The sequence below is a fragment of the Amaranthus tricolor genome, chromosome 17 (genome assembly GCF_026212465.1).
Source record: "Amaranthus tricolor cultivar Red isolate AtriRed21 chromosome 17, ASM2621246v1, whole genome shotgun sequence".
NCBI lineage: Eukaryota > Viridiplantae > Streptophyta > Magnoliopsida > Caryophyllales > Amaranthaceae > Amaranthus > Amaranthus tricolor.
The window spans coordinates 227,023-254,029 of record NC_080063.1 but is presented as its reverse complement, the minus strand read 5'-3'; positions in this window follow the sequence as shown (position 1 = coordinate 254,029).

Genomic DNA, 27,007 nt, shown 5'->3' with positions numbered 1-27,007 from the left:
TGTTCATTGTTCATCGTTCATTCGTCAATGATCATTGATCCTTGTTCAATCTTCATTGATCATTGATCCTTGTTCATTCTTCATCGTTCATTCTTCATTGATCATTGATCCTTGTTCATTCTTCATCGTTCATTCGTCATTGACCATTGATCCTTGTTCATTCTTCATCGTTCATTCTTCATTGATCATTGATCCTTGTTCATTCTTCATCGTTCATTCTTCATTGATCATTGATCCTTGTCCATTCTTCATCGTTCATTCTTCATTGATCATTGATCCTTTTTCATTGTTCATCGTTTATTCTTCATTGATCATTGATCCTTGTTCATTCTTCATCGTTCATTCGTCATTGAACATTGATCCTTGTTCATTCTTCATCGTTCATTCTTCATTAATCATTGATCCTTATTCATTCTTCATCGTTCATTCTTCATTGATCATTGATCCTTGTTCATTGTTCATCGTTCATTTGTCATTGATCATTGATCCTTGTTCATTCTTCATCGTTCATTCTTAATTGATCATTGATCCTTGTTCATTCTTCATCGTTCATTCTTCATTGATCATTGATCCTTGTTCATTCTTCAACGTTCATTCGTCATTGATCATTGATCCTTGTTCATTCTTCATCGTTCATTCTTAATTGATCATTGATCCTTGTTCATTCTTCATCGTTCATTCTTCATTGATCATTGATCCTTGTTCATTCTTCATCGTTCATTCTTCGATGATCATTGATCCTTGTTCATTCTTCATCGTTCATTCGTCATTGAGCATTGATCCTTGTTCATTCTTCATCGTTCATTCTTCATTGATCATTGATCCTTGTTCATTGTTCATCGTTCATTCGTCAATGATCATTGATCCTTGTTCAATCTTCATTGATCATTGATCCTTGTTCATTCTTCATCGTTCATTCTTCATTGATCATTGATCCTTGTTCATTCTTCATCGTTCATTCGTCATTGACCATTGATCCTTGTTCATTCTTCATCGTTCATTCTTCATTGATCATTGATCCTTGTTCATTCTTCATCGTTCATTCTTCATTGATCATTGATCTTTGTTCTTTCTTCATCGTTCATTCTTCATTGACCATTAATCCTTGTTCATTCTTCATCGTTCATTCGTCATTGATCATTGATCCTTGTTCATTCTTCATCCTTCATTCGTCATTGACCATTACTCCTTGTTCATTCTTCATCGTTCATTCGTCATTGATCATTGATCCTTGTTCATTCTTCATCGTTCATTCGTCATTCATCATAGATCCTTATTCATTCTTCATCGTTCATTCTTCATTGATCATTGATCCTTGTTCATTCTTCATCGTTCATTCGTCATTCATCATTGATCCTTATTCATTCTTCATCGTTCATTCTTCATTGATCATTGATCCTTGTTCATTCTTCATCGTTCATTCTTCATTGATCATTGATCCTTGTTCATTCTTCATCGTTCATTTGTCATTGACCATTAATCCTTGTTCATTCTTCATCGTTCATTCTTCATTGATCATTGATCCTTGTCCATTCTTCATCGTTCATTCTTCATTGATCATTGATCCTTTTTCATTGTTCATCGTTTATTCTTCATTGATCATTGATCCTTGTTCATTCTTCATCGTTCATTCGTCATTGAACATTGATCCTTGTTCATTCTTCATCGTTCATTCTTCATTAATCATTGATCCTTATTCATTCTTCATCGTTCATTCTTCATTGATCATTGATCCTTGTTCATTGTTCATCGTTCATTCGTCATTGATCATTGATCCTTGTTCATTCTTCATCGTTCATTCTTAATTGATCATTGATCCTTGTTCATTCTTCATCGTTCATTCTTCATTGATCATTGATCCTTGTTCATTCTTCATCGTTCATTCGTCATTGATCATTGATCCTTGTTCATTCTTCATCGTTCATTCTTAATTGATCATTGATCCTTGTTCATTCTTCATCGTTCATTCTTCATTGATCATTGATCCTTGTTCATTCTTCATCGTTCATTCTTCGATGATCATTGATCCTTGTTCATTCTTCATCGTTCATTCGTCATTGAGCATTGATCCTTGTTCATTCTTCATCGTTCATTCTTCATTGATCATTGATCCTTGTTCATTGTTCATCGTTCATTCGTCAATGATCATTGATCCTTGTTCAATCTTCATTGATCATTGATCCTTGTTCATTCTTCATCGTTCATTCTTCATTGATCATTGATCCTTGTTCATTCTTCATCGTTCATTCGTCATTGACCATTGATCCTTGTTCATTCTTCATCGTTCATTCTTCATTGATCATTGATCCTTGTTCATTCTTCATCGTTCATTCTTCATTGATCATTGATCCTTGTCCATTCTTCATCGTTCATTCTTCATTGATCATTGATCCTTTTTCATTGTTCATCGTTTATTCTTCATTGATCATTGATCCTTGTTCATTCTTCATCGTTCATTCGTCATTGAACATTGATCCTTGTTCATTCTTCATCGTTCATTCTTCATTAATCATTGATCCTTATTCATTCTTCATCGTTCATTCTTCATTGATCATTGATCCTTGTTCATTGTTCATCGTTCATTTGTCATTGATCATTGATCCTTGTTCATTCTTCATCGTTCATTCTTAATTGATCATTGATCCTTGTTCATTCTTCATCGTTCATTCTTCATTGATCATTGATCCTTGTTCATTCTTCAACGTTCATTCGTCATTGATCATTGATCCTTGTTCATTCTTCATCGTTCATTCTTAATTGATCATTGATCCTTGTTCATTCTTCATCGTTCATTCTTCATTGATCATTGATCCTTGTTCATTCTTCATCGTTCATTCTTCGATGATCATTGATCCTTGTTCATTCTTCATCGTTCATTCGTCATTGAGCATTGATCCTTGTTCATTCTTCATCGTTCATTCTTCATTGATCATTGATCCTTGTTCATTGTTCATCGTTCATTCGTCAATGATCATTGATCCTTGTTCAATCTTCATTGATCATTGATCCTTGTTCATTCTTCATCGTTCATTCTTCATTGATCATTGATCCTTGTTCATTCTTCATCGTTCATTCGTCATTGACCATTGATCCTTGTTCATTCTTCATCGTTCATTCTTCATTGATCATTGATCCTTGTTCATTCTTCATCGTTCATTCTTCATTGATCATTGATCCTTGTTCATTCTTCATCGTTCATTCTTCATTGAGCATTGATCCTTGTTCATTCTTCATCGTTCATTCTTCATTGATCATTGATCCTTGTTCATTCTTCATCGTTCATTCTTCATTGATCATTGATCCTTGTTCATTCTTCATCGTTCATTCGATATTGAGCATTGATCCTTGTTCATTCTTCATCGTTTATTCTTCATTGATCATTGATCCTTGTTCATTCTTCATCGTTCATTCGTCATTGATCATTGATCCTTGTGCATTCTTCATCGTTCATTCGTCATTGACCATTACTCCTTGTTCATTCTTCATCGTTCATTCGTCATTGATCATTGATCCTTGTTCATTCTTCATCGTTCATTCGTCATTCATCATAGATCCTTATTCATTCTTCATCGTTCATTCTTCATTGATCATTGATCCTTTGATGAGAATTCAGTCCACAACGTCCAAGATCATCAAGTTACGGTTCCTACAACACAAGCTACGGTCCATGCGTTACTTAGCCACGCAAATGTCAAGCAAATGGCTGCTAATTTCGTGGGATTCTCTTCAAAGAAATCCTTTATTACTTGCCTTAAATGGGAAGTTGAATAAATGGGAAGTTGAATAGATGAGAAGTTGAATAAATGGGAAGTTGAATACAAGCAGCAACCTGAATTCTAGCTTTAATGCTTAAATGGGAGTTTTTTTTATAGGAGAAATGCAAGAGTTTTTAGGAGAATATGGACGGTTCAAAGTAGCTTAATTAGCCTTAATTTGCTGTTTAAATAGCTATTAATAAAGGGTCATTATTAGCCTTAAATGCTTAACATTAAAAAGGCTTAATTCTAGCTTTTGTTTAATGCTTTGTTTTCTGATTTTTGTAAGAGGGAAAGTTAAAAGGTTCCTTGAAGGGAAAGTTAAAAGGTTCCTTGAGGGAAGTTAAAAGTTCCTTGAAGGCTTGTAACACTTGCATTATTTTTAGTATAAAAGGAACTCATTGCCATGCATTTTAGGCAAGTGAGATTGAAAACAAAATTCTGATTTTCTTTGTGAATTTCTTTGTGCTTACTTTGTGTTGCACGCCCCCTTTTATTCTTATTACTTAGTGTTTGAGAGTAAAAGCTTTGAGAGTTTAAAATACTTAGTGAATTTTTGCTGCTCAAAGAAACCATCCAATCTAGAATAAGTTTCTAAGTTGCGTGGGTGTTCTCTTGTTTCGTTCCTTGTTAAGCTTGTTTTTAAGCTAATTCATACACTCTAAAACGGTCCCATTACACTTCCACTTCAGTTGGTATCAGAGCCAAATCGTGTTGAACGAGATTACACTAGTTAAAACGCAGTATGGGTGATAATCAGTCCAATGCCGAAATGTTAAAAGTAATCATGGATCAACTTCATGTAATGCACGATGGAATGAAGAGGCATGAAACAAGAATGGATGCCATTGGAGAGACGTTGCTTAGAGTGGGTAGAAGGGTAGAGGAATTAGAGAATTCTACTCCCACCCATGGCGAGTCCCATTTTCGTAACAATCAAGAAGATAGAAGTTTCAAACTAGACCTTCCTGAATTTGATGGTTCTAGTGATCCGGAGGTTTTTTATGATTGGGTACGAAGATTAGAGAATATTTTTGAGTATAAAAATTATGATGATGATAAGAGTTGTAAAATGGCGACTCTTAAATTGACAAAACTTGCTGGGCTTTGGTATGATAACCTCAAAGCCAAGAGAAGGAGAGAAGGGAAAGAAAAGATTGCATCTTGGGAAAAACTCAAGAAGAAAATGGAGCAACGTTGGGTCCCACGTGAATATGTGCAGGATCAATATGTCAAATTAACTCGCCTAAATCAAGGTGAGCGTAATATTGATGAATATGTACGTGAGTTTGAGAAACTTAGCTTGGTGTGTGACATACAAGAGAAGGAACCACTCAAAATTGCGCGTTTCACAAAGGGGCTTTCTAAACCAATCTCTAATAAGGTGGATCTTCTACCTTATTCCACTTATGATGAGGTTGTGAAGGCTGCTAGGAAGGTTGAAGCACAAAACAAAGAGGAGAAGCCGAAGAATGCTCCAAGACCCCCTTTTAGAGCGTTCTCTTCCGCGGGAAAAGTTGATTCTTTTCCTAGCCCTTCTAAATCAACTGTTCCTACTAACCCTTCGAAAACTTATGGAGGAAAACCAGATTTCAAGCAAGATGCATCCAAAAGAACTTGTTACAAGTGTCATGAAAGAGGACATATTGCTAGTGAATGTCCAAAACGGAATACACTTACTATTCAAGAAGGAGAGTGGGGTTCCGAAGAAGAGGAAGAGGAGGAGGAATATGAGGAATATGGTGCTGAAGAAAATGACGCTCCATTATGTGGTGTTGTGAGAAGACTTCTACATTCCGAACCTCTCAAAGATATGCAACAACGAGAGAACCTTTTTCATACTAGATGCAAGGTTCAAGACAAGGTTTTTGATGTGATTGTTGATGGAGGATCATGCACGGATGTGGCCTCAACTGAACTTGTAAGTAAGCTTAAATTACCTACACGAAATCATGCTAAACCTTACAAGTTAAATTGGCTGGATAATGACACCGGTTTAAAGGTTAAGAAACAAGCACTAGTTTCATTCACTATAGGAAATTTTTATGATGAACGTTGGTGTGACGTTTTACCTATGAGTGCGTGTCATATTTTGCTTGGTAGACCATGGCAATTTGATAGAAAAGCTATTCATGATGGTGTTTCTAATGTCTATACGGTCACTACCAAATTAGGAAAGAAGATTAGGTTGTTACCTTTGCCCCCTAAGGTTGAACCTATGGTGGAAAAGAAACCAAACTTCCTTATGTCTAGGAAGGAGTTTGAGGAAGAATGCGTGATAGAAGGAGGAGGGTTTCTGCTTATTGTAAAGCCCATTGTTGATGATGTTTCTCATGTGGCTAACTCTATTCCGTTGAGAAACTTGCTTAAAGAATTTGCAGATGTGTTTCCCGATGATTTGCCTAAAGGGTTGCCTCCATTTCGTGGTATTGAACATGCAATTGATTTGGTACCGGGAGCCTCATTACCAAACAAGGCAGCCTATAGATGCAATCCCGAGCAAGCTAAGGAGTTGCAAAGACAAGTTGAAGAACTCATGGAAAAGGGCTATGTGCGTGAAAGCCTTAGTCCATGTGCGGTGCCTGCCCTTTTGGTGCCAAAGAAAGAAGGAACTTGGAGGATGTGTATTGATAGTCGTGCCATCAACAACATAACTATTAAATATAGATTTCCCATGCCAAGGCTACAAGACATGCTTGATGAATTAAGTGGAGCCACAGTTTTTAGCAAAATTGACTTGCGAAGTGGTTATCATCAAATGAGAATTCGTGAAGGAGATGAATGGAAGACTGCTTTCAAGACAAAGCAAGGTCTATATGAATGGCTTGTCATGCCATTTGGACTTTGCAATGCTCCTAGTTCGTTCATGAGACTCATGAATGAGGTATTACGTCCCTTTCTAAATAAATTCATTGTTGTATATTTAGATGATATTCTAGTATATAGTAAAACTGAAAATGAGCATTTGATACATTTGAGAGTTTTACTTGAGGCATTGAGAGAGCATAAATTGTATGGAAAAATGGAAAAATGTACTTTCATGTGTAGTAGTATTTCTTTCCTAGGCTACATTGTTTCTAGTGAAGGAGTACAGGTTGATCCCGAGAAGGTGAAAGCTATCTCAACATGGAAGGTACCCAAAGATGTTCATGAGGTTAGAAGTTTTCATGGACTAGCTTCATTTTACCGAGTCTTCATCAAGAACTTTTCCACTCTTATGGCGCCTTTAACGGAGCTCTTGAAGAAAGGTGCATTTCAATGGAATGAAGCAGCCCACAAAGCCTTTGAAGACGTCAAAACCAAGTTATGCAACGCTCCAATACTTGCATTACCTGATTTTGACAAGTTGTTTGAAGTAGAATGTGATGCAAGTGGCGTAGGCATTGGTGCGGTTCTTGTTCAAGAAAGGCGTCCCATTTGTTATTTTAGTGAAAAGTTAAGTGGAGCTAAGTTGAATTATTCAAATTATGATCGTGAATTCTATGCCATTGTTAGAGCTTTGGATTATTGGTCTCATTACTTAAGGCCAAAGCCATTTGTTCTACATTCCGATCATGAAGCTTTGAAGTTCATTCATGGTCAACAAAAGCTCAACCATAGACATGCAAAGTGGGTGGAGTTCCTACAATCCTTCACTTTTAGTTCGAAGTACAAGGAAGGGAAGAAGAATGTAGTGGCGGATGCGTTGTCAAGGAGGAGTTACTTACTTGCTATGGTTCACACTCAAATATTAGGCTTTGAACACCTAAAGGCCTTATATGAAAGTGATGATGATTTTGCTACTGAATTTTCTAAGCCCACTAAAGGATACTTGGTTCATGATGGTTTCTTATTCAAGGGAAACAAGTTATGTATCCCTAAAAGTGGAGTGCGTGAGTTATTGGTGCGTGAAGTCCATGGAGGAGGTATTGCGGGTCATTTTGGAATTCATAAGACTATGGAGATACTTCAAGAACATTTCTATTGGCCACGAATGATCAAGGATGTAACACATGTGGTTGAAAGATGTTCTACTTGTCAAAAGTCCAAGAGTACCTTTCATAAGGGTCTCTACACTCCCTTGCCCGTTCCTAATGCTCCTTGGGAAGAGGTAAGTATGGACTTTATTGTGGGTCTTCCTAGGACTCAAAGAGGAAAAGATAGCATCATGGTGGTTGTTGATCGTTTTTCTAAAATGGCTCATTTCATTGCCTGTCACAAGACGGATGATGCATCTAAAGTTGCTGATTTGTACTTTCGAGAAATATTACGCCTACATGGAGTGCCAAGGACCATTGTTTCGGATAGGGACACTAAGTTCCTAAGTCATTTTTGGAGGACTCTTTGGAAGTTGGTAGGTACTAAACTTCTTTTTAGTACTTCTCATCATCCACAAACGGATGGTCAAACAGAGGTCACAAATCGCACTTTGGGATCCTTATTGCGTGGTCTAGTGAGTAGAACGCAAAAGGATTGGGATGTGAAGTTGGCTCATGCTGAGTTTGCCTACAATAGATCACCGTCATCTACTACTACTCGTGCTCCTTTTGAGGTGGTCTATGGGGTAAATCCTTTACTTCCTCTTGATCTTATTCCTTTGCCCAAGAAAGATCTAGTTCATGTTGATTCAAAGAAAAGATGGGAAGCTTTTCAAGAAACATGCGCTCAAGTCAAGAAAAAGATTGAAGCCATGAATACCGTTTACAAGGAAAGAGCTAATAAAAGAAGGAAACAGCCTACTTTTGCTCAAGGTGATTTGGTGTGGTTACATTTGCGCAAGGAACGTTTTCCTAACCTTAGGAAGAACAAGCTTATGCCTAGATCAGATGGTCCATTTCGTGTGGTTGAAAAGATTGGAGAAAGTGCTTACAAGCTTGAATTGCCAAGTGACTATGGTGGTGTTAGTGCAACTTTCAATGTGGGTGATTTGTCTCCATACCTTGAAGATGAGAGTTTGAGGGCAAACTTCTTTGAAGAGGGGGAGAATGATGAGAATTCAGTCCACAACGTCCAAGATCATCAAGTTACGGTTCCTACAACACAAGCTACGGTCCATGCGTTACTTAGCCACGCAAATGTCAAGCAAATGGCTGCTAATTTCGTGGGATTCTCTTCAAAGAAATCCTTTATTACTTGCCTTAAATGGGAAGTTGAATAAATGGGAAGTTGAATAGATGAGAAGTTGAATAAATGGGAAGTTGAATACAAGCAGCAACCTGAATTCTAGCTTTAATGCTTAAATGGGAGTTTTTTTTATAGGAGAAATGCAAGAGTTTTTAGGAGAATATGGACGGTTCAAAGTAGCTTAATTAGCCTTAATTTGCTGTTTAAATAGCTATTAATAAAGGGTCATTATTAGCCTTAAATGCTTAACATTAAAAAGGCTTAATTCTAGCTTTTGTTTAATGCTTTGTTTTCTGATTTTTGTAAGAGGGAAAGTTAAAAGGTTCCTTGAAGGGAAAGTTAAAAGGTTCCTTGAGGGAAGTTAAAAGGTTCCTTGAAGGCTTGTAACACTTGCATTATTTTTAGTATAAAAGGAACTCATTGCCATGCATTTTAGGCAAGTGAGATTGAAAACAAAATTCTGATTTTCTTTGTGAATTTCTTTGTGCTTACTTTGTGTTGCACGCCCCCTTTTATTCTTATTACTTAGTGTTTGAGAGTAAAAGCTTTGAGAGTTTAAAATACTTAGTGAATTTTTGCTGCTCAAAGAAACCATCCAATCTAGAATAAGTTTCTAAGTTGCGTGGGTGTTCTCTTGTTTCGTTCCTTGTTAAGCTTGTTTTTAAGCTAATTCATACACTCTAAAACGGTCCCATTACACTTCCACTTCATCCTTGTTCATTCTTCATCGTTCATTCGTCATTCATCATTGATCCTTATTCATTCTTCATCGTTCATTCTTCATTGATCATTGATCCTTGTTCATTCTTCATCGTTCATTCTTCATTGATCATTGATCCTTGTTCATTCTTCATCGTTCATTCGATATTGAGCATTGATCCTTGTTCATTCTTCATCGTTCATTCTTCATTGATCATTGATCCTTGTTTATTCTTCATCGTTCATTGTTCATTGATCATTGATCCTTGTTCATTCTTCATTGATCATTGATCCTTTTTCATTCTTCATCGTTCATTCTTAATTGATCATTGATCCTTGTCCATTCTTCATCGTTCATTCGATATTGAGCATTGATCCTTGTTCATTCTTCATCGTTCATTCGTCATTCATCATAGATCCTTATTCATTCTTCATCGTTCATTCGTCATTGACCATTGATCCTTGTTCATTCTTCATCGTTTATTCTTCATTGAGCATTGATCCTTGTTCATTCTTCATCGTTCATTCTTCTTTGATCATTGATCCTTGTTCATTCTTCATCGTTCATTCTTCATTGATCATTGATCCTTGTTCATTCTTCATCGTTCATTCTTAATTGATCATTGATCCTTGTTCATTCTTCATCGTTCATTCTTCATTGATCATTGATCGTTGTTCATTCTTCATCGTTCATTCGTCATTGATCATTGATCCTTGTTCATTCTTCATCGTTCATTCGTCATTCATCATAGATCCTTATTCATTCTTCATCGTTCATTCTTCATTGATCATTGATCCTTGTTCATTCTTCATCGTTCATTCGTCATTGATCATTGATCCTTGTTCATTCTTCATCGTTCATTCTTAATTGATCATTGATCCTTGTTCATTCTTCATCGTTCATTCTTCATTGATCATTGATCCTTGTTCATTCTTCATCGTTCATTCTTCGATGATCATTGATCCTTGTTCATTCTTCATCGTTCATTCGTCATTGAGCATTGATCCTTGTTCATTCTTCATCGTTCATTCTTCATTGATCATTGATCCTTGTTCATTGTTCATCGTTCATTCGTCAATGATCATTGATCCTTGTTCAATCTTCATTGATCATTGATCCTTGTTCATTCTTCATCGTTCATTCTTCATTGATCATTGATCCTTGTTCATTCTTCATCGTTCATTCGTCATTGACCATTGATCCTTGTTCATTCTTCATTGAGCATTGATCCTTGTTCATTCTTCATCGTTCATTCTTCATTGATCATTGATCCTTGTTCATTCTTCATCGTTCATTCTTCATTGATCATTGATCCTTGTTCATTCTTCATCGTTCATTCGATATTGAGCATTGATCCTTGTTCATTCTTCATCGTTCATTCTTCATTGATCATTGATCCTTGTTTATTCTTCATCGTTCATTGTTCATTGATCATTGATCCTTGTTCATTCTTCATTGATCATTGATCCTTTTTCATTCTTCATCGTTCATTCTTAATTGATCATTGATCCTTGTCCATTCTTCATCGTTCATTCGATATTGAGCATTGATCCTTGTTTATTCTTCATCGTTCATTCTTCATTGATCATTGATCCTTGTTCATTCTTCATCGTTCATTCGTCATTGACCATTGATCCTTGTTCATTCTTCATCGTTCATTCTTCATTGAGCATTGATCCTTGTTCATTCTTCATCGTTCATTCTTCATTGATCATTGATCCTTGTTCATTCTTCATCGTTCATTCTTCATTGATCATTGATCCTTGTTCATTCTTCATCGTTCATTCGTCATTGACCATTGATCCTTGTTCATTCTTCATCGTTCATTCTTCATTGATCATTGATCCTTGTTCATTATTCATCGTTCATTCTTCATTGATCATTGATCCTTGTTCATTCTTCATCGTTCATTCGTCATTGATCATTGATCCTTGTTCATTCTTCATCGTTCATTCTTAATTGATCATTGATCCTTGTTCATTCTTCATCGTTCATTCTTCATTGATCATTGATGCTTGTTCATTCTTCATCGTTCATTATTCATTGATCATTGATCCTTGTTCATTCTTCATCGTTCATTCTTCTTTGATCATTGATCCTTGTTCATTCTTCATCGTTCATTCGTCATTGACCATTAATCCTTGTTCATTCTTCATCGTTCATTCTTCATTGATCATTGATCCTTGTTCATTCTTCATCGTTCATTCTTCATTGATCATTGATCCTTGTTCATTCTTCATCGTTCATTCTTCATTGATCATTGATCCCTGTTCATTCTTCATCGTTCATTCTTCATTGATCATTAATCCTTGTTCATTCTTCATCGTTCATTCTTTATCGTTCATTCTTCATTGATCATTGATCCTTGTTCATTCTTCATCGTTCATTCTTCATTGATCATTGATCTTTGTTCTTTCTTCATCGTTCATTCGTCATTGACCATTAATCCTTGTTCATTCTTCATCGTTCATTCTTCATAGATCATTTATCCTTGTTCATTCTTCATCGTTCATTTTTCATTGATGATTGATCCTTGTTCATTCTTCATCGTTCATTCTTCATTGATCATTGATCCTTGTTCATTCTTCATCGTTCATTCTTCATTGATCATTGATCTTTGTTCTTTCTTCATCGTTCATTCTTCATTGACCATTAATCCTTGTTCATTCTTCATCGTTCATTCGTCATTGATCATTGATCCTTGTTCATTCTTCATCGTTCATTCGTCATTGACCATTACTCCTTGTTCATTCTTCATCGTTCATTCGTCTTTGATCATTGATCCTTGTTCATTCTTCATCGTTCATTCGTCATTCATCATAGATCCTTATTCATTCTTCATCGTTCATTCTTCATTGATCATTGATCCTTGTTCATTCTTCATCGTTCATTCGTCATTCATCATTGATCCTTATTCATTCTTCATCGTTCATTCTTCATTGATCATTGATCCTTGTTCATTCTTCATCGTTCATTCTTCATTGATCATTGATCCTTGTTCATTCTTCATCGTTCATTCGTCATTGACCATTAATCCTTGTTCATTCTTCATCGTTCATTCTTCATTGATCATTGATCCTTGTCCATTCTTCATCGTTCATTCTTCATTGATCATTGATCCTTTTTCATTGTTCATCGTTTATTCTTCATTGATCATTGATCCTTGTTCATTCTTCATCGTTCATTCGTCATTGAACATTGATCCTTGTTCATTCTTCATCGTTCATTCTTCATTAATCATTGATCCTTATTCATTCTTCATCGTTCATTCTTCATTGATCATTGATCCTTGTTCATTGTTCATCGTTCATTCGTCATTGATCATTGATCCTTGTTCATTCTTCATCGTTCATTCTTAATTGATCATTGATCCTTGTTCATTCTTCATCGTTCATTCTTCATTGATCATTGATCCTTGTTCATTCTTCATCGTTCATTCGTCATTGATCATTGATCCTTGTTCATTCTTCATCGTTCATTCTTAATTGATCATTGATCCTTGTTCATTCTTCATCGTTCATTCTTCATTGATCATTGATCCTTGTTCATTCTTCATCGTTCATTCTTCGATGATCATTGATCCTTGTTCATTCTTCATCGTTCATTCGTCATTGAGCATTGATCCTTGTTCATTCTTCATCGTTCATTCTTCATTGATCATTGATCCTTGTTCATTGTTCATCGTTCATTCGTCAATGATCATTGATCCTTGTTCAATCTTCATTGATCATTGATCCTTGTTCATTCTTCATCGTTCATTCTTCATTGATCATTGATCCTTGTTCATTCTTCATCGTTCATTCGTCATTGACCATTGATCCTTGTTCATTCTTCATCGTTCATTCTTCATTGATCATTGATCCTTGTTCATTCTTCATCTGATCCAAGATCAAATACGTTATCTCATGAGCCGATTGCTTTAGTTCTTGAAGTACTTGGTTTTAATCCTTTTAAATCTGAATTTGTTACATGTCTAACTTGGGTTGAAGATTAAGTGAAGCTACATATATATTGGTTGGACGTCACTTTGATAGGTCCAAGTTTAGCTATGTTTTTTAAAGTCTTTTTACCACTTAAATCTGATTAATTAGCTACTGCATGCTTAGGGAACAACTTAAATCAGCCTAATGCATGTTTTGGAGGCTATTTAATGTTGTTTTGTGAGTTCCAATGCTTGTTCCCCATGCTTGGACGTCCCACCTTAATTTCTCTTGCTTTTTAGCTTCCTTTTGCTGTTGTAACTCTATTTAAAGAGAGCTATTCATGAATGAAAGTTCAGACTTGTTTTATGAATCAACCTTTGTGTTTTCTTCTTGCCTATCTTTGTGTTTGTCCAAGGTTAACAAGAGTTCTTTAATACTTTGAGTGTGTTCTTGAGTATTAAACTAGGGGAGATTGAGTTTGTCTTGTCTCTAGCCTAAATACTATTGCATTGAGTTTGTTCTTGTGCTTTGGTTGTCCTATTTTCATTCAAATATACATTCTGCCCAAATTACTTCTTCTTTCTTTTCTTTGTCCTTCTCCTTCCTTAATCATTTAGGAAGTCTTGAGTTAGCATTTACATCATTTGGTATCAGAGCTTTGGTATTTTAAAGAGTGTTTCAAAGTGTTAATTCATTCAAAATAAACACAAAAAAAAAAAAAAAAAAAAAAAAAACTATGGCTGAAGAAAACCTCGCTGAGCTATTGAGATCAATCAATTTGAGGTTAGAAAGAATGGAAAAAAAAAATGAAGAGCGTGAGATTGAAAAACAAAAGCAAGATACAAGAATGGATGCTATGGCTGATATACTTTTAAAAGCTACAAGAAAAATTGGTGAGATTGAAAATGAGGATTCTAGTAGTGGAAATAATTATAAATCTTTTGATGAAGATAGGGGGCTTAGAATTGATCTTCCAGAATTTGATGGAGGTCATGATAGCGAATCATTTCTTGATTGGCTAAGGCAAATTGAAACCGTGTTTGAATATAAGGAGTATGATGATAAAAAGAAGTTTAAGCTTGCTGTTCTTAAACTCACTAAACTTGCTGCCTTATGGTACGAAAATGTTAAAGCAAATAGAAGAAGAGAAGGAAAAAATAAAATGGACTCTTGGGAAAAATTTAAAAAAAAGATGAGGGATAAATGGGTGAGTAAGGAGTATGAGCAGGAGCAATACTTGAAACTTACACATCTTTCACAAGAAAATGAGATGAGTGTGGAAGAATACATTAGAGAGTTTGAAAAACTATGTTTGATTTGTGATTTGCAAGAGAAGGAAGCCTTTAAAATTGCTCGTTTCATTAAAGGGCTGTCCAAAAATATTTGTAGAAAAGTGGAAGTTACTCATTATGCTTCTTTTAGTGATGTTTGCAAATTGGCTTTGAAATATGAAGCACAATCCAAGGAAGAGAAAGAGAAGGAAAAGCCTAAGTTTCCTTACAAAGGTACTTCGAAGTTTACTCCTTCCAACTCAAAAGGGAGTACTTTTCAAAGTAAGGCTTTCCCATCTAGTTTTATAAGCGAAAAATCGAAAGAAAAGGCTGTTGTGTCGCCTAGTGAACTTGCAACAAGGAGGAAATGTTTTAAATGTCATGGAAGAGGACATATTGCTAGTGAATGTCCTAGCAAGGCTGTTTTAACATCTACTCAGTGTGCTATTATGGATGAAGAGGAAAAAATGTATAATTTTGTGGCAAATGAAGTGGAAGATTTGGAGGATGATTATGAGGAGGAAATACAACCAGAAGATGAGTATAATATGATGGTGGTTCGAAAAGTGCTATTTAGTGAGCCACAAGCTGATTTGAAGCAACGCCACAATTTGTTTCATACTAGATGCAAAATTGGAGAGAAGACTTGCAATGTTATAGTTGATAGCGGTGCACAAACTGATGTAGTATCATCTGAAGTTGTGAGTAAGCTGAAGTTAGCTACTAGAGATCATGAAGAACCTTACAAGTTGAATTGGTTGAATGATAGCACTGGAATAAGGGTGAGGAAGCAAGCTTTGGTTTCTTATTCTATTGGAGGCTTTGAAGATGAAAGATGGTGCGATGTAATTCCCATGGATGCTTGTCACTTGCTGCTTGGAAGACCATGGCAATTTGATCACAATTCGGAGCATAGAGGAAAAAGTAATGAGTATATTGTAACAAAAAAAGATGGTAGAAAAGTCAAATTAATTCCCTTACCCCCTAAAGTTGCTAAGAAAGAAAAAGACAAAAGCAACTATCTTGTAACATGTAATGAGTTTGAAAAAATAGTGGATGAATATGGTGGTGGTTATGCTTTGGTTCTAAGGACCAAAGATCAGATTAGTACTTCTTGTGATAACTCATCTTCCTTAAATGAGTTATTAGAAGAGTACAAAGATGTATTTCCAAATGACTTGCCCAAGGGCCTCCCACCAATAAGAGGCATTGAGCACGCCATTGACTTGATTCCTGGAGCACCTTTGCCAAATAAAGCTGCTTATAGATGTAACCCCGAGGAAAGTAAAGAGCTTGAGAGGCAAGTGAGTGAGTTGATTGAAAGGGGCTACGTGAGAGAAAGTCTTAGTCCTTGTGCTGTCCCTGCCCTTTTAGTGCCTAAGAAAGATGGCACTTGGAGAATGTGTGTAGATAGTAGATCCATAAATAACATAACCATCAAATACCGTTTTCCTATGCCTAGGTTGCAAGATATGCTTGATGAATTAAGTGGAGCCTTAGTCTTTTCAAAAATAGATTTAAGGAGTGGTTATCATCAAATGAGAATAAGGGAAGGGGATGAATGGAAAACTGCTTTTAAAACAAAACAAGGGTTATATGAGTGGTTAGTGATGCCATTTGGGCTTTGCAATGCTCCAAGTTCTTTCATGAGGTTAATGAATGAGGTTCTCCGTCCTTTTCTTAATAATTTTGTTGTTGTTTACTTGGATGATATTCTAGTGTATAGTAAAAACAATGAAGACCATATGGTGCATTTGAAGAGGTTGTTTGAAAAATTGAGGGAAGTAAAGTTGTATGGAAAGCTTGAGAAGTGTTTTTTCATGACCCCTAGTGTGTCATTTTTGGGATACATTGTGACTAGAGAAGGAGTGCAAGTAGATCCAGAAAAGGTTAAGGCAGTTAAGTCTTGGTTGGCTCCAACCAATGTGCATGAGGTAAGGAGTTTTCATGGGCTTGCTTCTTTCTATAGGCGGTTCATTAGAAACTTCTCTTCTATTATGGCTCCCATTACCGAGTTAACAAAAAAGGGTGAATTTGAATGGACTGAAAATGCTCAAAGGGCTTTTGATAAAGTCAAATACATGCTTTGTAATGCACCTATACTTGTTCTCCCTGATTTTAACAACGTGTTTGAAGTAGAGTGTGATGCAAGTGGGGTTGGAATAGGGGCTGTCCTTATTCAAGAAAAGAAGCCAGTAAGTTTCTTTAGTGAGAAGTTAAGTGAGGCTAAATTGAATTACTCTACTTATGATCGTGAATTTTATGCCATCGTTAGAGCTCTTGATCATTGGTCTCATTACCTTAGACCAAAACCCTTTGTTCTTCATTCTGATCATGAGGCTTTAAAATTCATAAATGGGCAACAAAAACTTAATAAAAGACATGCAAAGTGGGTAGAATTTCTTCAATCATTTACCTTTAGCTCCAAATATAAAGATGGAAAAAGTAATATTGTAGCTGATGCTTTATCTCGAAGAGCATACTTGCTTTCTATGGTGGATGCTAAGGTTTTGGGTTTTGAACAACTCAAGGAGTATTACAAAGATGATCCTGATTTTGCTAATGAATTTCCAAAGCCATCGAAAGATTACGTTGATCAAGATGGTTATCTTTTTAAAGGTAACAAGTTGTGTGTTCCTAAAGGTGGCATTCGTGAATTGTTGGTAAGAGAAGTTCATAGTGGTGGATTGGCTGGTCATTTTGGCATTCAAAAGACTCTTGATATTCTTGGTGAGCATTTCTATTGGCCAAGGATGATCAGGGATGTTACTTTAGTTGTGGAGAGATGTGCTACATGTCAAAAGTCAAAAGGGCATTTCACAAAGGGGCTTTATACTCCATTACCTGTTCCAGATTCTCCTTGGGAAAGTGTTAGCATGGATTTCATTGTTGGGCTACCGCGGACTCAAAGGGGTAGAGATAGCATTATGGTGGTGGTAGATAGATTTTCCAAAATGGCTCATTTTGTAGCTTGTAATAAAACAGATGATGCAGTAAAAGTGGCTGAATTGTACTTCAAGGAAATTGTCAAACTACATGGCATTCCTCGAAGTATAGTTTCGGATAGGGACTCCAAGTTTTTAAGTCACTTTTGGAGGACCCTATGGAAGTTGGTTGGTACCAAGTTACTATTTAGCACCTCTCATCATCCCCAAACTGATGGGCAAACAGAGGTGACAAATAGAACTTTGGGTGCTTTGTTACGTGGTCTTGTGAGCAAAACGCAGAAAGATTGGGACACGAAACTAGCCCATGCGGAGTTTGCTTACAATAGGGCTCATTCTTTAACTACTTCTCGTTCTCCTTTTGAAGTAGTGTATGGAGTGAATCCATTTGTGCCTGTTGATTTGATTCCCTTGCTGAAAACTAATATGGTAGAAAAAGATGCAAAAAAGAGGGTGGAAACCTTTCAAAAAACCTGTGAGCAAGTAAAGAAAAGAATTCAGGAGATGAATAAAAAATACCAAGAGAGAGCAAACAAAAAAAGGAAACAACCCATATTTAACCCTGGGGATTTGGTTTGGCTTCATTTGAGAAAAGAGAGATTTCCGAAGCTTCGCAAAAACAAGCTCATGCCTCGTTCTGATGGTCCGTTTAAAGTACTTGAGAGGGTAAATGATAATGCATACAAGATTGAACTTCCTGATGAGTTGATGGGTGTTAGTGCTACTTTTAATGTGGGCGATTTGTCACCGTACTTGGATGATTCAAGTTTGAGGACAAACTCTTCAAAAGAAGGAGAGAATGATCCAAGATCAAATACGTTATCTCATGAGCCGATTGCTTTAGTTCTTGAAGTACTTGGTTTTAATCCTTTAAAATCTGAATTTGTTACATGTCTAACTTGGGTTGAAGATTAAGTGAAGCTACATATATATTGGTTGGACGTCACTTTGATAGGTCCAAGTTTAGCTATGTTTTTTAAAGTCTTTTTACCACTTAAATCTGATTAATTAGCTACTGCATGATTAGGGAACAACTTAAATCAGCCTAATGCATGTTTTGGAGGCTATTTAATGTTCATTTGTGAGTTCCAATGCTTGTTCCCCATGCTTGGACGTCCCACCTTAATTTCTCTTGCTTTTTAGCTTCCTTTTGCTGTTGTAACTCTATTTAAAGAGAGCTATTCATGAATGAAAGTTCAGACTTGTTTTATGAATCAACCTTTGTGTTTTCTTCTTGCCTATCTTTGTGTTTGTCCAAGGTTAACAAGAGTTCTTTAATACTTTGAGTGTGTTCTTGAGTATTAAACTAGGGGAGATTGAGTTTGTCTTGTCTCTAGCCTAAATACTATTGCATTGAGTTTGTTCTTGTGCTTTGGTTGTCCTATTTTCATTCAAATATACATTCTGTCCAAATTACTTCTTATTTCTTTTCTTTTGTCCTTCTCCTTCCTTAATCATTTAGGAAGTCTTGAATTAGCATTTACATCATCATCGTTCATTCTTCATTGAGCATTGATCCTTGTTCATTCTTCATCGTTCATTCTTCATTGATCATTGATCCTTGTTCATTCTTCATCGTTCATTCTTCATTGATCATTGATCCTTGTTCATTCTTCATCGTTCATTCGATATTGAGCATTGATCCTTGTTCATTCTTCATCGTTCATTCTTCATTGATCATTGATCCTTGTTTATTCTTCATCGTTCATTGTTCATTGATCATTGATCCTTGTTCATTCTTCATTGATCATTGATCCTTTTTCATTCTTCATCGTTCATTCTTAATTGATCATTGATCCTTGTCCATTCTTCATCGTTCATTCGATATTGAGCATTGATCCTTGTTTATTCTTCATCGTTCATTCTTCATTGATCATTGATCCTTGTTCATTCTTCATCGTTCATTCGTCATTGACCATTGATCCTTGTTCATTCTTCATCGTTCATTCTTCATTGAGCATTGATCCTTGTTCATTCTTCATCGTTCATTCTTCATTGATCATTGATCCTTGTTCATTCTTCATCGTTCATTCTTCATTGATCATTGATCCTTGTTCATTCTTCATCGTTCATTCGTCATTGACCATTGATCCTTTGATCCAAGATCAAATACGTTATCTCATGAGCCGATTGCTTTAGTTCTTGAAGTACTTGGTTTTAATCCTTTTAAATCTGAATTTGTTACATGTCTAACTTGGGTTGAAGATTAAGTAAAGCTACCTATATATTGGTTGGACGTCATTTTGATAGGTCCAAGTTTAGTTATGTTTTTTTAAAGTCTTTTACCACTTAAATCTGATTAATTAGCTACTGCATGCTTGGGGAACAACTTAAATCAGCCTAATGCATGCTTTGGAGGCTATTTAATGCTGTTTTGTGAGTTCCAATGCTTGTTCCCCATGCTTGGACGTCCCACCTTAATTTCTCTTGCTTTTTTTAGCTTCCTTTTTCTGTTGTAACTCTATTTAAAGAGAGCTATTCATGAATGAAAGTTCAGACTTGTTTTATGAATCAACCTTTGTGTTTTCTTCTTGCCTATCTTTGTGTTTGTCCAAGGTTAACAAGAGTTCTTTAATACTTTGAGTGTGTTCTTGAGTATTAAACTAGGGGAGATTGAGTTTGTCTTGTCTCTAGCCTAAATACTATTGCATTGAGTTTGTTCTTGTGCTTTGGTTGTCCTATTTTCATTCAAATATACATTCTGCCCAAATTACTTCTTCTTTCTTTTCTTTGTCCTTCTCCTTCCTTAATCATTTAGGAAGTCTTGAGTTAGCATTTACATCATTTGGTATCAGAGCTTTGGTATTTTAAAGAGTGTTTCAAAGTGTTAATTCATTCAAAATAAACACAAAAAAAAAAAAAAAAAAAAAAAAACTATGGCTGAAGAAAACCTCGCTGAGCTATTGAGATCAATCAATTTGAGGTTAGAAAGAATGGAAAAAAAAAATGAAGAGCGTGAGATTGAAAAACAAAAGCAAGATACAAGAATGGATGCTATGGCTGATATACTTTTAAAAGCTACAAGAAAAATTGGTGAGATTGAAAATGAGGATTCTAGTAGTGGAAATAATTATAAATCTTTTGATGAAGATAGGGGGCTTAGAATTGATCTTCCAGAATTTGATGGAGGTCATGATAGCGAATCATTTCTTGATTGGCTAAGGCAAATTGAAACCGTGTTTGAATATAAGGAGTATGATGATAAAAAGAAGTTTAAGCTTGCTGTTCTTAAACTCACTAAACTTGCTGCCTTATGGTACGAAAATGTTAAAGCAAATAGAAGAAGAGAAGGAAAAAATAAAATGGACTCTTGGGAAAAATTTAAAAAAAAGATGAGGGATAAATGGGTGAGTAAGGAGTATGAGCAGGAGCAATACTTGAAACTTACACATCTTTCACAAGAAAATGAGATGAGTGTGGAAGAATACATTAGAGAGTTTGAAAAACTATGTTTGATTTGTGATTTGCAAGAGAAGGAAGCCTTTAAAATTGCTCGTTTCATTAAAGGGCTGTCCAAAAATATTTGTAGAAAAGTGGAAGTTACTCATTATGCTTCTTTTAGTGATGTTTGCAAATTGGCTTTGAAATATGAAGCACAATCCAAGGAAGAGAAAGAGAAGGAAAAGCCTAAGTTTCCTTACAAAGGTACTTCGAAGTTTACTCCTTCCAACTCAAAAGGGAGTACTTTTCAAAGTAAGGCTTTCCCATCTAGTTTTATAAGCGAAAAATCAAAAGAAAAGGCTGTTGTGTCGCCTAGTGAACTTGCAACAAGGAGGAAATGTTTTAAATGTCATGGAAGAGGACATATTGCTAGTGAATGTCCTAGCAAGGCTGTTTTAACATCTACTCAGTGTGCTATTATGGATGAAGAGGAAAAAATGTATAATTTTGTGGCAAATGAAGTGGAAGATTTGGAGGATGATTATGAGGAGGAAATACAACCAGAAGATGAGTACAATATGATGGTGGTTCGAAAAGTGCTATTTAGTGAGCCACAAGCTGATTTGAAGCAACGCCACAATTTGTTTCATACTAGATGCAAAATTGGAGAGAATACTTGCAATGTTATAGTTGATAGTGGTGCACAAACTGATGTAGTATCATCTGAAGTTGTGAGTAAGCTGAAGTTAGCTACTAGAGATCATGAAGAACCTTACAAGTTGAATTGGTTGAATGATAGCACTGGAATAAGGGTGAGGAAGCAAGCTTTGGTTTCTTATTCTATTGGAGGCTTTGAAGATGAAAGATGGTGCGATGTAATTCCCATGGATGCTTGTCACTTGCTGCTTGGAAGACCATGGCAATTTGATCACAATTCGGAGCATAGAGGAAAAAGTAATGAGTATATTGTAACAAAAAAAGATGGTAGAAAAGTCAAATTAATTCCCTTACCCCCTAAAGTTGCTAAGAAAGAAAAAGACAAAAGCAACTATCTTGTAACATGTAATGAGTTTGAAAAAATAGTGGATGAATATGGTGGTGGTTATGCTTTGGTTCTAAGGACCAAAGATCAAATCAGTACTTCTTGTGATAACTCATCTTCCTTAAATGAGTTATTAGAAGAGTACAAAGATGTATTTCCAAATGACTTGCCCAAGGGCCTCCCACCAATAAGAGGCATTGAGCACGCCATTGACTTGATTCCTGGAGCACCTTTGCCAAATAAAGCTGCTTATAGATGTAACCCCGAGGAAAGTAAAGAGCTTGAGAGGCAAGTGAGTGAGTTGATTGAAAGGGGCTACGTGAGAGAAAGTCTTAGTCCTTGTGCTGTCCCTGCCCTTTTAGTGCCTAAGAAAGATGGCACTTGGAGAATGTGTGTAGATAGTAGATCCATAAATAACATAACCATCAAATACCGTTTTCCTATGCCTAGGTTGCAAGATATGCTTGATGAATTAAGTGGAGCCTTAGTCTTTTCAAAAATAGATTTAAGGAGTGGTTATCATCAAATGAGAATAAGGGAAGGGGATGAATGGAAAACTGCTTTTAAAACAAAACAAGGGTTATATGAGTGGTTAGTGATGCCATTTGGGCTTTGCAATGCTCCAAGTTCTTTCATGAGGTTAATGAATGAGGTTCTCCGTCCTTTTCTTAATAATTTTGTTGTTGTTTACTTGGATGATATTCTAGTGTATAGTAAAAACAATGAAGACCATATGGTGCATTTGAAGAGGTTGTTTGAAAAATTGAGGGAAGTAAAGTTGTATGGAAAGCTTGAGAAGTGTTTTTTTATGACCCCTAGTGTGTCATTTTTGGGATACATTGTGACTAGAGAAGGAGTGCAAGTAGATCCAGAAAAGGTTAAGGCAGTTAAGTCTTGGTTGGCTCCAACCAATGTGCATGAGGTAAGGAGTTTTCATGGGCTTGCTTCTTTCTATAGGCGGTTCATTAGAAACTTCTCTTCTATTATGGCTCCCATTACCGAGTTAACAAAAAAGGGTGAATTTGAATGGACTGAAAATGCTCAAAGGGCTTTTGATAAAGTCAAATACATGCTTTGCAATGCACCTATACTTGTTCTCCCTGATTTTAACAACGTGTTTGAAGTAGAGTGTGATGCAAGTGGGGTTGGAATAGGGGCTGTCCTTATTCAAGAAAAGAAGCCAGTAAGTTTCTTTAGTGAGAAGTTAAGTGAGGCTAAATTGAATTACTCTACTTATGATCGTGAATTTTATGCCATCGTTAGAGCTCTTGATCATTGGTCTCATTACCTTAGACCAAAACCCTTTGTTCTTCATTCTGATCATGAAGCTTTAAAATTCATAAATGGGCAACAAAAACTTAATAAAAGACATGCAAAGTGGGTAGAATTTCTTCAATCATTTACCTTTAGCTCCAAATATAAAGATGGAAAAAGTAATATTGTAGCTGATGCTTTATCTCGAAGAGCATACTTGCTTTCTATGGTGGATGCTAAGGTTTTGGGTTTTGAACAACTCAAGGAGTATTACAAAGATGATCCTGATTTTGCTAATGAATTTCCAAAGCCATCAAAAGATTACGTTGATCAAGATGGTTATCTTTTTAAAGGTAACAAGTTGTGTGTTCCTAAAAGTGGCATTCGTGAATTATTGGTAAGAGAAGTTCATAGTGGTGGATTGGCTGGTCATTTTGGCATTCAAAAGACTCTTGATATTCTTGGTGAGCATTTCTATTGGCCAAGGATGATCAGGGATGTTACTTTAGTTGTGGAGAGATGTGCTACATGTCAAAAGTCAAAAGGGCATTTCACAAAAGGGCTTTATACTCCATTACCTGTTCCAGATTCTCCTTGGGAAAGTGTTAGCATGGATTTCATTGTTGGGCTACCACGGACTTGATGCAAAACAAAGGGGTGGTTATGGCCTTTGTTATGCACTGATTCTCGTTGACTAACAACCTTAATCAATGGCACCTTTAGAAACCCCAAATACTTCCCAAACAAACGCCCAGGCACTCCAAACAGGCCAAGAAGGAACTTCTTGATTTTCTGATGAGGGTGCTTTATGCTCCTTGTCTGATTTGTATGACTAACCTATGATAACTACAATGCAAGGATATTGAAGCCTTGATTGTAGGGTCCCTTTGAGAATCCAAGTTTCTACGTAACTTGCTATTCTCTCCGGCCAAGTTGAATCGCAACTTGAGGAAGTTTGCAAAAACTTCAAAACATAAAACTTCTGAAAATACCTCTTGTTATTGATTGATCAAAACTGAAACATGAACTCCTTATTACATGAGGGCCTTCGTATATATAGAGTTTGGAATCTAAAAACTAGCCGTTACAAATGCTAAGCTAAAATACACGTGGATTAACTAACAAAACAGAAATGTAAACAAAAGGGCCAACACTTAGACAAATTTCTCTGATCTTCATGATCTGCTGGCCAGCCTTCCTTCAACGTGTATTATAGGCTTCCTGGTGGTTTGTTAGTAAGACCCTAGGCCCTGTGTGGCTAGGCCCATGTAGTGAGATGACATTGCAGTCTCTCTCAATGTCCAGGTGTCTCTGGTTTGTGCTCAGGAGGGTCCACAAGGTCTGCTGCTTGTCAGAATGTTCTGTTACACTGTTCCTGCTTTCCATTGGCTCTCTTGTTCCCATAGTGCTGTCTTCTGTTGTATAATGATCCTCCCCAGTTTCTCTTCGTATTCTTAGGTCCATGTTTGATGTGTGGGAAGTATCATTGCTTATCCTTTGACCTTTATGCGTAGAAGGCAAGTTGGGAACACTGTCTTGTTCCTGTTCCCTATTGTCATGGTCACTGTTCCCTGATGCATTTGCATCAACCCCTCCTTCTTGGGAAAGAATTGTCCCTAATTCTTGAGTTGGTTGATGTAGGGTAAGATCTCCTATATTAAAAATAGGGGATATGTTATACTCTGTGGGTAACTGGATCTCAAAGGCATTGTTCCCAATTTTTCTCAGCACTGAGTATGGCCCTATGGCTCTTGGTTGTAGCTTATTTCTTCTGAGGTGTGGAAACCTTTTCTTCCTGAGATACACCCACACTTGGTCACCGTCCTTAATCTGTTGCCTTGCTTTTAAATGCTTGTCAGCTTGCACCTTGTACTTCTTGTTAGTCTCCTCCAAATTGGTGTGAACTTGCTTGTGGACTGCTTCCATTTGCTTGATTAGTTCTTCTGCTTCCAGTTGTTTGCTGTCACACATTGGTAAATCAATCAGTGATATAGGAAGTAGAGGGTTGGTACCATACACACATTCAAATGGGGTATGCTTAGTGGCACGACTAGGGGCTCTGTTGTACGCGAATTCAGCATGGCATAACTTGAGGTCCCATTCCCTTATGTTTGTGCTTACCAAGGTTCTGAGTATAGTGCCCAAAGTTCTATTAGTTACTTCTGTTTGTCCATCTGTTTGCGGATGGTAAGCAGTACTAAACAAAAGCTTAGTGCCTAGCATCTTCCACAAGGATTTCCAAAAGTTACTTAGGAACTTGCTATCCCTGTCAGAGACAAGAGTCCTGGGGATGCCATGCAATCTTACGATTTCAGCAAAGAACAGTTTGGCTATGTAATGTGCATCATCAGTCTTAGTGCATGCTATGAAATGAGCCATTTTAGAGAATCTATCTACTACCACCATGATAGCATCCTTTCCCCTCTTAGTCTTAGGCAATGCCATCATGAAATCCAGGCTCAAGTGTTCCCATGGTCTGTGAGCTATAGGTAAAGGTAAGTACTCTCCCTTATGAAAAGTGACTTTAGCCTTAAGGCAAGTCTCACATTTTAATATGTGTTTACCCACTGTGCCAAGCATCTTTGGCCAAAAGAAATGTTTAGTTAACATGTCAAGGGTTTTCTGAATCCCATAATGCCCTGCTATGCTTCCTTCATGCACTTCTTTTACTAAAATGGTTCTAAGAGGTAGCTTAGGTATGCATAGCTTGTTCCCTTTAAACAAGTACCCTTGGTGTATGCTAAATAACCCTTGTGGTGTGTCATGACATAGCTTATATATATCTGCAAAATCAGGACAGGTCTGGTACTGGTCTTTGATGAATTCAAACCCCAAAATCTTAGATCCTAATATTCCTATCATGCAGTGTTTCCTACTCAAGGCATCTGCAATGATATTGGTCTTGCCCACCTTATACCTAGCTGAGAAGTCAAAGGTCTGCATAAACTCTACCCATCTTGCATGTCTACTGCTGAATTTGTGCTGACTGTTTATGTATTTTAAGGACTCATGATCTGTGTGAAGCACAAAAGGTTGGATTCTAAGGTAGTGAGACCAATGTTCAAAAGCTCTTATGATAGCATAAAATTCTTTATCATAAGTGGAGTAATTTAACCTACTGTCATTGAGCTTTTCACTGAAAAAAGCTACTGGTCTACCCTCCTGAATCAGCACTGCTCCAATCCCTACTCCACTTGCATCACATTCTAGCTCAAAGGGTTTGGTAAAATCAGGTAGCTTGAGTATAGGGGCTTTACACATCATGTCCTTAAGGGTTTCAAATGCTTGCTGTGCAGCAGGTGTCCACTCAAACTTTCCTTGCTTAGTACACTCTGTCACAGGGGCCAAAACAGAGCTAAAATCCTTTATAAACCTTCTATAAAAGGATGCCAACCCATGGAATGATCTTACTTGTGTTAGAGTAGTGGGTGTAGGCCATTCTTTTATAGCTTTAACCTTTTCAGGGTCCACTCTAACTCCTGTTTTCCCTATGATGTAACCCAAGAAACTAACCTCAGGTAACAGGAAGTTACATTTCTCTAGTTTAGCATACAGTCTCTGTTTTCTTAAGACCTCAAATAATTGTTGCAGGTGTCTCATGTGTTCTTCCTTTTCCCTACTGTAAATGAGTAT